The sequence below is a fragment of the Phyllopteryx taeniolatus genome, chromosome 3 (assembly GCF_024500385.1).
Source record: "Phyllopteryx taeniolatus isolate TA_2022b chromosome 3, UOR_Ptae_1.2, whole genome shotgun sequence".
Taxonomy (NCBI): Eukaryota; Metazoa; Chordata; class Actinopteri; order Syngnathiformes; family Syngnathidae; genus Phyllopteryx; species Phyllopteryx taeniolatus.
This window is the reverse complement of record NC_084504.1, coordinates 4,248,569-4,262,426: the sequence shown is the minus strand read 5'-3', so window position 1 is coordinate 4,262,426 and position 13,858 is coordinate 4,248,569. Positions and strand designations below refer to the sequence as shown.

Here is a 13,858-nt window from a genome sequence, read left to right as displayed (position 1 = left end):
CTCTTTAATTTTAATTTTCTTTTAAATACATTTGAAAGCCAAAAGCATGTTTGCAACTCTTTCAAAGCACAAAATACCACAAACACAAATCATTTTTTTTAAAATGAAATGTTTGTAAAAAATCAATCCTTGTAATTATTTAAAAATACATATTTAAAGAAAAGCTTGTTTGCATTTAAGAAACATGATAGACTGCAGCATTTTGTGACCTAACCTGTATGATGGGGTCTCATATTAACAGCAGTTTAAAGTGGAATTAACACCTGTTTTCAGATAGGCAGGGGGGTTAGTAACACATGAATTGAAGGTATTTGTTGTTTTACCAAGTGCTTTTCCTTATCACATTCATGAAGTTGAAGAATAGCAGAACAGTGCTGGTCTCGATGGAAAATCCCGAGTCCAGACCAAGACCAAGACTTTTGTGAATCGAGTCAGAGACAAGACAAAGACCTTCAATATATGGTCTCCAGAACAAGACCAGTCTCGAGTGTTACAACACTACTTTTTTTTGTACCCTTCACATCATTGGAAACAGAATAAAAGCACACTGTCTAGAAATCCACCAAACTGTACTGATTAATACAGACCTATCTTTACATGCACATAAAAATACTCTCTTCTGTAAAAAGAGTGCAAAAAAACTCAAAACTTTGATCCACAGAAATTTGTTGGCATCCTTATTACTGTACTGCCCCTCTTTTGTTAGCAAAGTGATCCAACCATAGATGCTGTTGGGAGAAACGCAAGATGAGAGGGAGGTGTTGTGAGGCAGTAGGAAGGGGAGTCAGGCAGTTGGCAGGCCACAGTCGTAATGAATCTGGCAGTGGCCCACTGTGTGCTGGTCATGAGAAGCATGTGCCGCCGGGGGGCTCTACTGCTAATTTAAGGGTGCAGCCAAGCGTTTCACGCTAGGCTTGTCATCAGGCCAGAGGGGGCTTCATACTGGGAGACAGAAATTGCAAGGGTGGGTAGGGGGTTTGGGGATTTGGTTTGAGGAAACCGGCAGAAAGGTTCACTTACCTCCTCTCCCTCCCTTGTACCTCCTGCTTGCACTCTGCAATGATCAAACATCATCGTGGGGATGGCAGAGAATTATAAATGAATGACCTGTGGCAACGACTGGAAGTGGACTCATCTTCCTTGTCTTTTCAGTTCTCTCCTAAGGTAGCTGTGTGTGCTCAACCTGTCCTCCAAAACCCTCTGTTTGAAGATCTAATTTGAGTTAACATGGAATCACTAATCTGGAGTAAAAGCAGGGCAGTCCAAATCCTTCAAATAAAATCATCAAATGTGTTACTGGACCATGCCATTTTCAACACAACCTACTAACAGGAAGTTGAAGCAATATTATGCTCTGTAACTTTAATTAACTTGTTATATTTGAAAATCCATCCTCGGTAAGTACTGGAATTTTTGAAGGTATATTTTTGTCCCTTTTTATCATGGTAAGCCCATTGTTGGAATAAAGCTTTTATTGCTCAGTGACTGCTTTTTAAAAAAAAATTGTTTCATGTCTTTATGTCTCAAAAGTATTTTTTTGTAAATTGACTGTCTGTTGTCGTACTACAGCGGATGATTCTGATTCAGATTTTTGTACATGGATTGGCTGCGAGAACTAGTGTGTTTTCATTCCCTAATTCGTAGGGTTGCATGATATACAGTAAATCTTTTTCAAGCCGATACCAACAACTTTCTGCTTCTCAAGACCGAAACTTATACGATAACTGATAACTCATTCGTATTTCTTTATTTATAGTTCTCTTTAGTTAGTGGGGCAGCATGGTTGCCGAGTGGTTAAAACATCTGCCTCACAGTTCTGAGAACCTGGGTTCAAATCCAGATTCGCCTGTGTGGAGTTTCGCTGGGTATTACGGTTTCCTCCCACATCCCAAAAACACGCTCGGTAGGTTAACTGAAAACTCTAAATAGGTATGAATGTGAGCGTGAATTGTTGTTTGTTTATCTGTGCCCAGACTGGCGTCCAGTTGAGGGTGTACCCGCCTCTCACCCAGAGTTAGCTGGGATAGGCTCTAGCACGTACGCGACCCTATTGAGGATAAGTGGTACGGCATGGATGGATGAAGTTTGTGCACACCTGGAACAAGAAAATACTCAAAGATTTGTCCTAACGGAATATGACAACAGTATTAAAACAAATTTCAAAAACACATCTGTTTCTAGAATTGGACGTTTTATTCATTTAAAGAAAATACTTTGGTTTCAATGGCTTATCAAATGTAAACTTCAGCCACAGGTGCATAATAAACATGAATGTCAAATGGCGTGCGCATAAAAATGAGCACACAAAAGACATAAGCCAATAACTGAACATGGTGCGTGAAAGTGACTATTGCCTTGATCACCTTCTAGATGTGCCACTGCGTGGTCAGACCTAGCACGCTAACAGGGCTATCATCACATGTCCATAAGTCAGTAGTGACGCTTATGTTATGTAATTCAATTTATCAGTGTACGCAAGTGTGCAGAAATTACGTCGTGTTCTACCGGCAAACATACATCCGAAAAATAGCGGCTAGAAGTACAAACCGTGGATCCAATCGGTATATTAGCGGACAAAAGCCAGTGTCCTCAACGATGGTATAGGGTTGGTCGTCCAGCACCATAATTTCCTTGCTTTAATAATATATCGTTTTAGCCATCAGATCATCTCTGGCAAATTTTGTGCACTTTTCAAATGCAGGTTCTTTCTTCGTGGCTGGCTATGGGGCAGTAGCAGTGCAGGTGTCTTCGTAGGCTTTCAAAACACGGTTGTAGCAATGACAACGTTTTAAATGGCTGATAAGATTGGATTTGCTACAACTCGATAATTGTAGTCCCTCCTTGTGGAATGTTTGCAGAACATTTGTTGTAAATAGCAAGCGAAATGTTTTCCGTTGAAATGATTAAGACATCCCACACGCTCGATGCCATGTTTACTGCGCACTCCCTCTCAGCTCAATGCACATTTACAATTTGCTGTATTCAATCGAAAGATATCTTCACCCAGACGTCTCGGGTCAATGCACGTTTAAGGTTGGCTGTATTCTATAAAAAGAGCGCTTGATTTGTTCACCCAGACATACCGACAGCAAAGTATGAATCTTGCTTCATTGGGTTTTCCTTTTCAGTCTTGGATTAAAAAAAAAAGATTTTTTTATCAAAGCTATTCTTAGTGTGTTTCAGTGGATTTACCGATACAATGTTATAACTCAAGCGTCACGGTGAATGACTGGTTAGAGCGTCTGCCTCACAGTTCTGAGGACCGGGGTTCAATCCCCGGCCCCGCCTGTGTAGAGTTTGCATGTTCTCCCCGTGCCTGCGTGGGTTTTCTCCGGGGACTCCGGTTTCCTCCCACATCCCAAAAACATGCATGAATTGGTGACTGTAAATTGCCCGTAGGTGTGGATGTGAGTGCGAATGGTTGTTTGTTTGTATGTGCCCTGCGATTGGCTGGCAACCAGTTCAGGGTGTACCCCGCCTCCTGCCGATGATAGCTGGGATAGGCTCCAGCACCCCCGTGACCCTCGTGAGGAGAAGCGCCTCGGAAAATGGATGGATGGATGTTATAACTCTTCAGACCGGCCCGATAATTATCTGTCCGATAATCATTGTGCATCCCTACTAATTCTCATTTCCTTACATTACCTAATTGGGTTCCTAGGTCAACATGACTATGTTTAATGGTTAGGGTTTTGAGGTTATGAGTATATTTTATAAGAATATGGGTTAGGTTACAAGTTTTATATACAGTAGATTATTCATGTACATTAGTTGAGTTTAGGCTATGTAGAGCTAAATCATTTTATATTGTGATCAGACAAAGATGGTACAGCGATTACTCACCTGACCTAGGTGCAGGCAGTGTGGTTTAATTCTTACCCAGTGAAATGACTCTGATGAACTCGGAACCAGTACACTAGTACAGGATGTAGTCAGCTTGGATAGGCACCAGCTTCCTTCAACCCCGAATGGGATAAACAGTATAGAAAATGGATGGCTGGATTATAATCAAACAAGTACAAATTTGAGTGTTTTTAACTATTTGAACCATACTGCAATTAAATCTTGTTATTAGGTATCTGTTTTATCCATGAAGAAATATATGTTAGCTCCAATGTCTAGAGATCCATCCATCCATTTTCTGTACCCCTTTATCCTCACAAGGGTCGCGGGCGTGCTGGAGCCTATCCCAGCTCTCTTCGGGCGAGAGGCGGGGTACACCCCACCCTGAACTGGTCGCCAGCCAATCGCAGGGCACATAAAAACAAGCAACCATTCGCACTCACATTCACACACACACACACACATATATATATAAATATATAGGTGTGACATATATAAAGTAATTTTGTATAATCACGATAACGTTGTTGATATAGCTTTAAATTAAAAAAAATTAAGTCATAGGCGATATTAACGGGGCATGTAATGCATTGATTGTAAGCTTGTTCAAATACGGAATTAATATGTTCAAGTACAACATTTATTGCGTCATTGCTGGTGTTCGACAAGCAATATTTAGTCAATATGTCTCTGGCAGCTTCTCCAAATGCTCCTTAAATGTTTGACCAGCATCATTCAAAATTAATGGATGGCAACATTGTATTAGTGATTAAAAAGGTGTAAAATTGAATGGAAATCTTGTGGAAGAGCGACTGTGTTGCCACTTTGTGAGGAAAAAAAATACAAAAAGTTTTTAATATCAACCAGGAACTTGAAGATGCACGCAAGACATGACAAAGAGTGAACGGAGGAGTTTGAGAGATGAAAGCAGTGTTGAAAGGTGGATGGTCGATGGTAGATGAGCGGAAGATTAACATGCTATGTGAGGAGTTTGTTGCCTCTGGAACAAGCCTCCACATGACAAAAACTGAAAATGATATGTAGCAGAGCGACAAAGACAGAGAGCTCTGTAGAGTGAAGGTGGAGAGAGGCAGCCACATTGCACATCTTCAGGCTGTGAATAATTTAGAGGAGCACTGGGGAGACGAGATGAAGATGAACACAAAACACTGGCAGCGTTTGACCTGGAGCTGGAGCTACATTAGTGCAGATCACAGAGTGGAAAGCTTTCTCCCTCGTTCTCTCTCAGTGTGAATCTATTTTCTTGGGGTTGCACTTCATCTGCCTTCCTTTGTGGCAGCAAGGAAACAGCTGTGCGCTATTCTTGTTTCGCCTCACATTCGATGAAACTCAACAGGATGGTTGACAACTCTTTCCTTAAGGTTCTCTTTTCCCTCTTCTGGACGTGGCAAAACAGTTTGAAGAACTTTCACACAAAACAAACACAGTACATGCACGGCCAGAATGCAGGAAGACATGTTTAGGTGCATATTTTTTTCTCGTGGCCCAAAATAGTTGAAAAAAAGAAATATAATTGTATTAATTAATTAATTCATAATAATAATTTGACAAGTGAAAAATAACTGTTTTACTCTGCTGTCTATATTTGTTTATCAGCAACAAGCAGTGGCTGACAGCACAGGCAGGTGGATATACAGGTTTACTGTAGCTTTCGCTATCCAATGGAAGAGCATTTAATTTTTCTGCCTGTCACTGTACACCGCTGGCATAGCTAGAAAAGCAAATATGTATTTCTAATTAATAAAAAAATATTTAAATAATTATAATACAACAACAAAATAATAATTAATAGTAATGCTGTGAGCATATTTTCAATTTTAACCTAACTATACAAGACAACTGATTTTCCTAAGTAAACGTGTTCACTGAAAACGTCAAATTGCCCGTAGGTATGAATGTGAGTGCGGATGGTTGTTTGTTTATATGTGCCCTGCGATTGGCTGGCGACCAGGTCAGGGTGTCGTCCGCCTTTCGCCCGTAGTCAGCTGGGATAAGCTCCAGGGCCCCGCGACCCTAACCATATCCATCCATTTTATGAGCCGCTTATCCTCACAAGAGCTGGAGCCTATCCCAGCTATCTTCGGGCAGGAGGCGGGGTACACTCTTAACTGGTTGCCAGCCAATCGCAGGGCACATACAAACAAACAACTATCCGCACTCACATTCACACCTACGGGCAATTTAGTAGTCTTCAATTAACCTACCACGCATGTTTTTGGGATGTGGGAGGAAACCGGAGTGCCCGGAGAAAAACCACGCAGGGACGGGGAGAACATGCGAACTCCACACAGGCGGGGCCGGGGATTGAACCCAGGTCCTCAGAACTGTGAGGCAGACGCTCTAACCAGTCGGCCTCCGTGTGTGTGTATATATATATATATATATATATATATATATATATATATACTGAACAAAAACACGCAACACTTTTGTTTTTGTTCCCATTTTTCGTGAGCTGGACTCACAGATCTAAAACTTTTTCTACATACAAAAAGGGCATTTTTAAATCTGTGTTAGTGAGCATTTCTCCTTTGTCGAGATAATCCATCCCACCTCACAGGTGTGGCATATCAAGATGCTGATTAGACAGCATGATTATTGCACAGGTGTGCCATAGGCTGGCCACAATAAAAGGCCACTCTGAAATGTGCAGTTTTATCACACAGCACAATGGCACAGATGTCGCAAGTTCTGAGGGAGCGTGCAATTGGCATGCTGACTGCAGAAATGTCCACCAGAGCCACTGCCCGTGAATTGAATGTTTATTTCTCTACGATATGCTGTCTCCAAAGGCGTTTCAGACAATTTGGCAGTACATCCAACCGGCCTCACAACTGCAGACCACGTGTAACCGCACCAGCCCAGGATCGCCACGTCCAGCATTTTCACCTTCAAGATCATCTGAGACCAGCCACCCGGACAGTTACTGCAACAATCAGTTTGCATAACCAAAGAATTTCTGCACAAATGTGTCAGAAACCGTCTCAGGGAAGCTCATCTGCATGCTCGCCGTCCTCATCGGGGTCTCGACCTGACTGCAGTTCGTCGTCGTAACTGACTTGAGTACCTGCCAATATCCAGCAACTTCGTACCGCCATTGAAGAGGAGTGGACCAACATTCCACAGGCCACAATCAACAACCTGATCAACTCTATGCAAAGATGTGTTGCACTGCGTGAGGCAAATGGTGGTCACACCAGATACTGACTGGTTTTCTGACCTCCACAATAAAGCAAAACTGCACATTTCAGAGTGGCCTTTTATTGCCTTTTATTGTGGCCAGCCTAATCAGCATCTTGATATGCCACACCTGTGAGGTGGGATGGATTATCTCGACAAAGGAGAAATGCTCACTAACAAAAGTTTATTGTGAACAATATTTAATTTCACCGAAGCCGTTGGGCCATCCCATTGCATTTGGTCTTACAAAACCTTTACAATTAGATCAATACTGTATACTGTATCCTGACTTCAGAACTCAGTTTCCCTGCAGAATGGCCACAAAAAATGACTACTCGAGCATTTGGTGGAGCCTGTGGGAGGGAATAATGGTTGCTCTGCTATTAGGAACAGAGGTAGTTAAACAGGGCTAATACATGCGGCCTGGCCAGTCAGGATGTCATGAATCATTTCACCTGCTTATGTGTTTCTCTGTGTGAATGTGTGAACATGCGTTTGTGTGAGAGTTGCGCGCACACTACGGGACTACTACAACTACCACTTTTGGTTGAAGTGGAAGTTGATCAACACTTAAGGCAGAGACTATTTATTGGTGTAATTAAATAATTTCAGGACAAAACATGAGAAGTGTATTAAGGTCTCCAAATGTCAAACGTAGATAAGTTTGTCATTTGGTAGAAAATATGGGCAGAGCAGTTATATGATCAAACTGAAAATGCCAACTAAATAAAATTAGTCATGAGGTAACTGCCTCTTTTCCACTCGCTCATTCCTCACTCCACCATCCTCTCACTCCCTTCTGGCGCTGTCTCTTGCTCTGGCTGAATGGCTCATATTAATGGCATGTCCCTTGTTTGTAAATGTGCCAAGTTGTGTGCACCACTGCGGGCTGTCTATTATAAGCAGGCCTTTGGGGGCAGTGTTTCCATATGGCGACACATATGGCACTCAGCAGCATCAATTAATGCTGTTATAATAGTGATTTTTATGAGCTATGCTTTCACTGTGTTCCTGTCTTCTCTACCCCTCCCCGTTTCGTCCTCCAACCACTGTAAATTCTTCAGGCTGCCTTTTTTCCTTCCCTCAGACCCTCAAAAATGTGGTCCATGAACAGTAAGGAATCCAAAAATGCCTAATTCCGAAGGCTCTTTCCAGCCCTCCTGTTATAACATCAAGGACGGTGCACACGATGGCACACGATGGTCAAACTACAGCTTTGCCCTCGAAAATATGCTCAGTTTAAGACGGATCAGATTTATAAAGACTTAAAACAGTAATATTTTCTTCACTCGCTTACAACACTTTATGTGGTCATATTAGACCTGCACAGAGCCCATCAGTGTACACATTAGGTGTGCATTTATGCACAAAGCAATCAGTAGGTGATATAAGGTTCAGAATCAGTGAGGTTTTGTTTTTCTTCAGTGCCTTTGGTGGGGGATCTGACAGAAAACTTCGCAAAAAGCTCATCTTAAAAAGCGCGCAGCCACACAAGCCTTGTCAACGACACCACAATTAGAGCCCAGATCACTGGCAGTTAGTGGCGAGAAACAGTGAGCAACTCTTTCGTTTGAGGAACACACACAAAGCTGGGTTTTAAAACGATTTCAGATTTCTAATCACGCTCACGATGAAAGGTCTTGGCGTGCACGTTTGTCTCCGCACAGGGAGCTTCCCTTGCCATTTCTGTGCCTCTGATTCTGATTGTTTTTTGTTCGTTTCTTTTCCAGCAGGCAGGCAAGCTGGCAGGCAGCGCTGTTTGAAGGTGCAGTCAGAAGCGAGTGTGGGCCTGATGCTTTGTAGTAATATTTCCAGCAGCACAAATCTCATTACACTTTGACGTGGGAGATGCATGCAGGGGTGGATTGTCATTTCATGCTGTCAAAAGTTCCATGAGGGGAACCGGCGATGGGAATAGAACTTCAACGACCTGCCTGTCTCTGGCTCATTGAGACTGAATATATTTAGTCAAATACCACAGATACAATGCAATGGACCAGATGCTTGAGAATGCTTGTATAGTTAATGTCCAGTCCCCCATGAGTGAGGAATTTCTGTCATCTGGTAACTCAGAAAGTGGCTCTATTTCACAGTCTCCTAAAACTGTCTGTGTAATTCCTCTGGACCTAATTAACAGAGATGGGATCAAGCCATAACCTTCACGTCTCAAGCAAGTCCCAAGTCATTTTGGGCAAGTACCAAGTAAAGTCACCTTATTAGTACAGTATTACCTGCAGTATATAGTCTGATCTAGAGGACCAATAAGAGCAAATGACATTATTGGCTAATTTATCTAACTTGTATCACACCTCTCAAGAGTTTGTACTCAAATTCAACACCACTTCATAACACAACATCAGTAATCAATCAATTAAACATTTTATTTTACACTCCAAACAACTTCAGCTTGTTTTTCTTCTTCCCCAAAAACTGACAGCAAGATTACATTGTGCAATTGGTCAGGAAACTATGCCCACAGCTTGAAAAAAATACATCTTCCCTGAAGTGTAATGTGTTTTGTGTTTGGGAAACGTGTCTTGTCGTGTGGCACCCACGCACGTTGTGTTGCGAGGCAGTGGCAAAATGGCCGAGATCCGCCGCCCCACGGCCTATTGCCAGCGGTTAGAGAGATGCCGCTGGAGGTCCAGCGCAACAGCGTTAGTGTTGTTAGCCTTAGAGCCTCCTTCCTCCCTTTCCCTCGGTGAGGAGGAGGAGGCGAAAATGAATCTGGGAGACCGGAGCTCATTGTGCGGCTTTGGCCGCTTATGGAGCACCATTTGGCGGCTACAAAAGCCCGATGCCCGCTGAATTTCAAAGGAGGGAAAATTGTCCCGGCGGCGCAGTTTATCGTCATTATGCCAGCTCAGAGTCTGCTTCTCTGCAGCCCGTGAAAGCGTGTGATAGCTCCGTCGCCTGAAAGGAGTCGTGAGAGAAGCAAGGTGGTATGTGTATTTGGTTGACAGGAGAGACGGGATTTTCAGAGCTCTCAGCGACACGCCCACAGCGTCGGCAAGCTGAAAGAATGTCTCAATTCTTTACCATTTTGAAGCTGGATTTCACATTGTAATTTTTCAATTCATTGATTCATTGTCAGGCTTGTTAATATGACTCTTCTCTGTGATGTGTCAAATTTACAAGACATTTTTTTTTCCTGTTTGGTTGCACTTTGATAAACTAGTTTTCCACAAATTGGGAAGAATATATGCCTGACAGTATTTTTATATTACCTGTCTGTATGTGTTACTATGGCGTTTGTGTGTCAATATTTGTTATTTTAAGGTAAATCCCTTCTATGATCTAATGATAATTTTAGCTAGCCCGTCAATAGGGTTTTCCATTAAGTGTTCGCATTAACCTGGCGATCTATCAAACGACGGGTGTCTTCTATTTAAATATACAATGTGTGTATTTATTTTTGTTTGGCGTTTAGTTTTACAGCAAAAGTCAACTGGGGTGTGTCATGAAACAGCTTAGAGCACGCTCAGGGAGGGCAGAATAACATAAGTCACACGCTTGCTGCAAGACAGACACGGTGCGTTCAGCGTGTGTTTACAATGCAGGAAGTTGCATACACAATCCGCACTGCGGCACAGGAATTATTTTTCTTTAATTATAACGTTTTTATGATCATGGGAAGCCTGGATATAAGGGCTGGATATAATATCCAGTGGGCATTTTAAAAAAAAATATTTTATTCATTTTATGTATTTAAAGTCCCCTGGACTTTTTCCTCCCCCAAACTACAAATTGGAGAATCGATAAGAGAATTGATAAATAATCAAATTGTTAAGCATTATTGAAAACGGAATTGGAATCTGATTATTATTATTATTATATTTTTAATCAATTCCAATCCCTAGTCAGGTCATAGAGACAGTTTTAACATCCATTCACTAATTTTCCATACCGCTTATACTCACTGGGGTCACGGGCGTGCTTGAGCCTATCCCAGCTATCTTTGGGCGAGAAGCGGGGTACACCCTGAACTGGTCACCAGCCAACCGCAGGGCACATATAAACAAACAACTATTGCACTCACATTCACATCTATGGGCAATTCAGAGTCTTCAATGAACCGACCATGCCTATTTTTGGGATGTGACAGGAAACCGAAGTACCCGGCTATAACCCACGCAGGCACGGGGAGAACATGCAAACTCCACACAGGCGAGGCCGGATTTGAACCCGGGTCCTCAGAACTGTGAGGCAGATGTGATAACCAGTCCTCAACCGTGCCGCCCCAGTTTTAACATATATGACAGATTTTGTTGTTGTTGTTGAAAAACTTTAAATTCCTGGGTTAAATTTACTCCATTTTAAAACCATACTCTTCCCATGTACTGTGTTTGACATAAATTGATTTGTATTATTTGTATTTATTTATGTCACTTAATATCGGAACATTTCCAAAAGCCCTAAAACTGCTGCATTTCTGTACATCTCTGACATGTTAAAGCCATATGAACCTTCTTGAGCTCTAAGGACATCAGGTAGTGGTCTCCCACTGGTGCCCAGAGTCGTAACTAAAGACGATGAGGCTGCATTTCAGTTATATGCTTCCAGATCTGAGAAAGGCCTCAACTCTGACAATGTTCAAATCCAGGCTGAAAACAGTTCTATTTAACTGTGCATATGACAACTGAAAGTATTACTGTATAGCTGCACTCCTTGCTTTTAATTTGATTCCTAATGATTATTTTAGATGTTTTGTGGAATTATGTTATTCATTTTATCTAGCCTATACATCATTTTGAATTGCCTTGTGTATAAATTGAGTTCTACCAATAAACTTGGCTTGCCTCTTAAACTGACATGTACCCCATTTAAAACCATTACTACTTCTTCACTTAATTATTAACTGACCATTTCAAAGGATATTTCTGTCAGCAACCCTGAACTTTGGATTTTAGATCCACTCGTCCACTTTCTATACCGCTTCACCTCAATGGGGACATGGGTGTGCTATCCCAGCTGACTTTGGGTGAGAGGCGGGTACACCCTGGACTGGTTGCCAGCCAATCGCAGAGTTTGGATCACATCAAGCTAATATTAGCAAATTACTGACTGAGTTTAAGAATAGTCTAAGGAATTTACGTGGCAAAAAAGTATGCACCCCTTTGGCTCCGGCTGACATGACAAAGAGGTCGCTAGTCTGATATCGGGGGGGGTGCTTCTCCGTAGTAAGGCAGGGGTCTGAGTGATTGCCAGGGAAATCCTCCAGTCATGACAGTGCCATTTCCAACATGTGCTCGCACACCGTAACTCATTAATCTTTTATATTACCTTCAACCCGAATAAATGAAATGAACAACAATCAAGTCTTTCAAGTCATCATGTCTCAAGCCAAGTCAGGTTAAATCTAAGTCTTTTCGTTCTTTTCAAGGCACAAGTTATCAAAACAGAGAGTCGAATTCACTCGAGTCCAAGTCACAGTCACCAGAGTCCCCATCTCTGCTAATTAATCTCCAGACAACACGACATACAGTATACACAAGAAGCACATACAGGTGCTGAGACAAACATTTCTTGAGAGGAAAAGCCATGAGAAAAAAAACATTCACATGGGATAACTGTCTCACCACCCATGAAAAAACAACTTGGGGTGTCCTTCAAGCTGGATTTCACATGAAGTTCTTTCAATGCACTAAAAGCTGTGTCCTGTTTAAAGAAACTGCCAGGCACTGATTGAAGGGTCTGGTTACCATGCAAACCCCAGCCTGTTGCTGGGGTGACTATCCCAAAGTGCTTCCTGGGTAATTTTCAAGGTCATTGGTTTGTGCACGCCTATGTGGTGCAGATGGGTCCACCCTCATTTAGAGCCCAGCAGGAGCTCTTTCATTATGCCCGGTGAATGGCCTCATTCATCCACTTCACCTCAATTGGTCACAGTGAGTCTCTTTAGAGCGTCCAGGACAAACTTTTCTCTCTTTCTACTCCCTGATCTTCTCCGCACCACGCACCTCAGTCATGCTTCATTTTAGTTCCCGAGTATGTGCTGGTTAAATGTTTGGCATAGACCTTAGCAGCAAACTATAATTCACTGATTAATATATAACACGATTTTCTAGTCATGAAAACTGCACGTTTATGTTGTTTTTGGGTTGAGGTATTTAATGTACAACAAATTTTGGCAACATAAAAATAGACTATTATTTTCTTGGCAAATGTTTTTAATTAATGAATCAAGCTTTTTTTTATAATTTCATCTTACTTCTTCGTCTTAAGACATTTTGGAAAATCCCATGCTTCTAACTTTATGGGAATAGTTTTGGGAAAGTTGGATGAGAGAAAACTTACTTGCGAGCCCTGACCTCAACCCCATCCAACACCTTCAGGATGAAGGTAAACGTACTTCAATTTCCACATAAAATTTACAGAGAAATTTGTTTGCTGAATCTAACCCAACCCTGAGGAGCCGCATGCAGCAAACTTGCACTACTCTGGGCCTAAGTCTACATCTTGGTCTAGGGAACTTAACAAGTATTTTGTTTTTGAGGGAAAACTGAACCCACAGAAAACCCACACTGTTATGGGGAGAACATGCAAACGCCACACACACACACACAAAGTTGTATGTTCAGCACTAAGTGAACAAAATATGCAGGATGACGAAGAATTCTGCATTGACATCAAATATCTTAATGTGAAGACATTTTTAATTAAATGTTTACATTTCTTTACTCAAATGTATGGCAAATATGAAGTTATTACCTTTATTTGAGATATTACTTGAATGGGTCTGTTATTATATATTATATTATTATTAAAACCTTTCTAGGGATCACAGATGTAGAGATTCACTTGCCTGACTTCT

General features: G+C 41.8%; 1 protein-coding gene across 8 annotated transcripts in view; it reads right to left on the bottom strand.

The window, feature by feature from the left end:
• Positions 1 to 13,858, bottom strand: part of fbrsl1 (fibrosin-like 1) — a 421,085-nt gene that overhangs the window by 142,971 nt on the left and 264,256 nt on the right. The gene's annotated exons all lie outside the window — the stretch shown is intronic.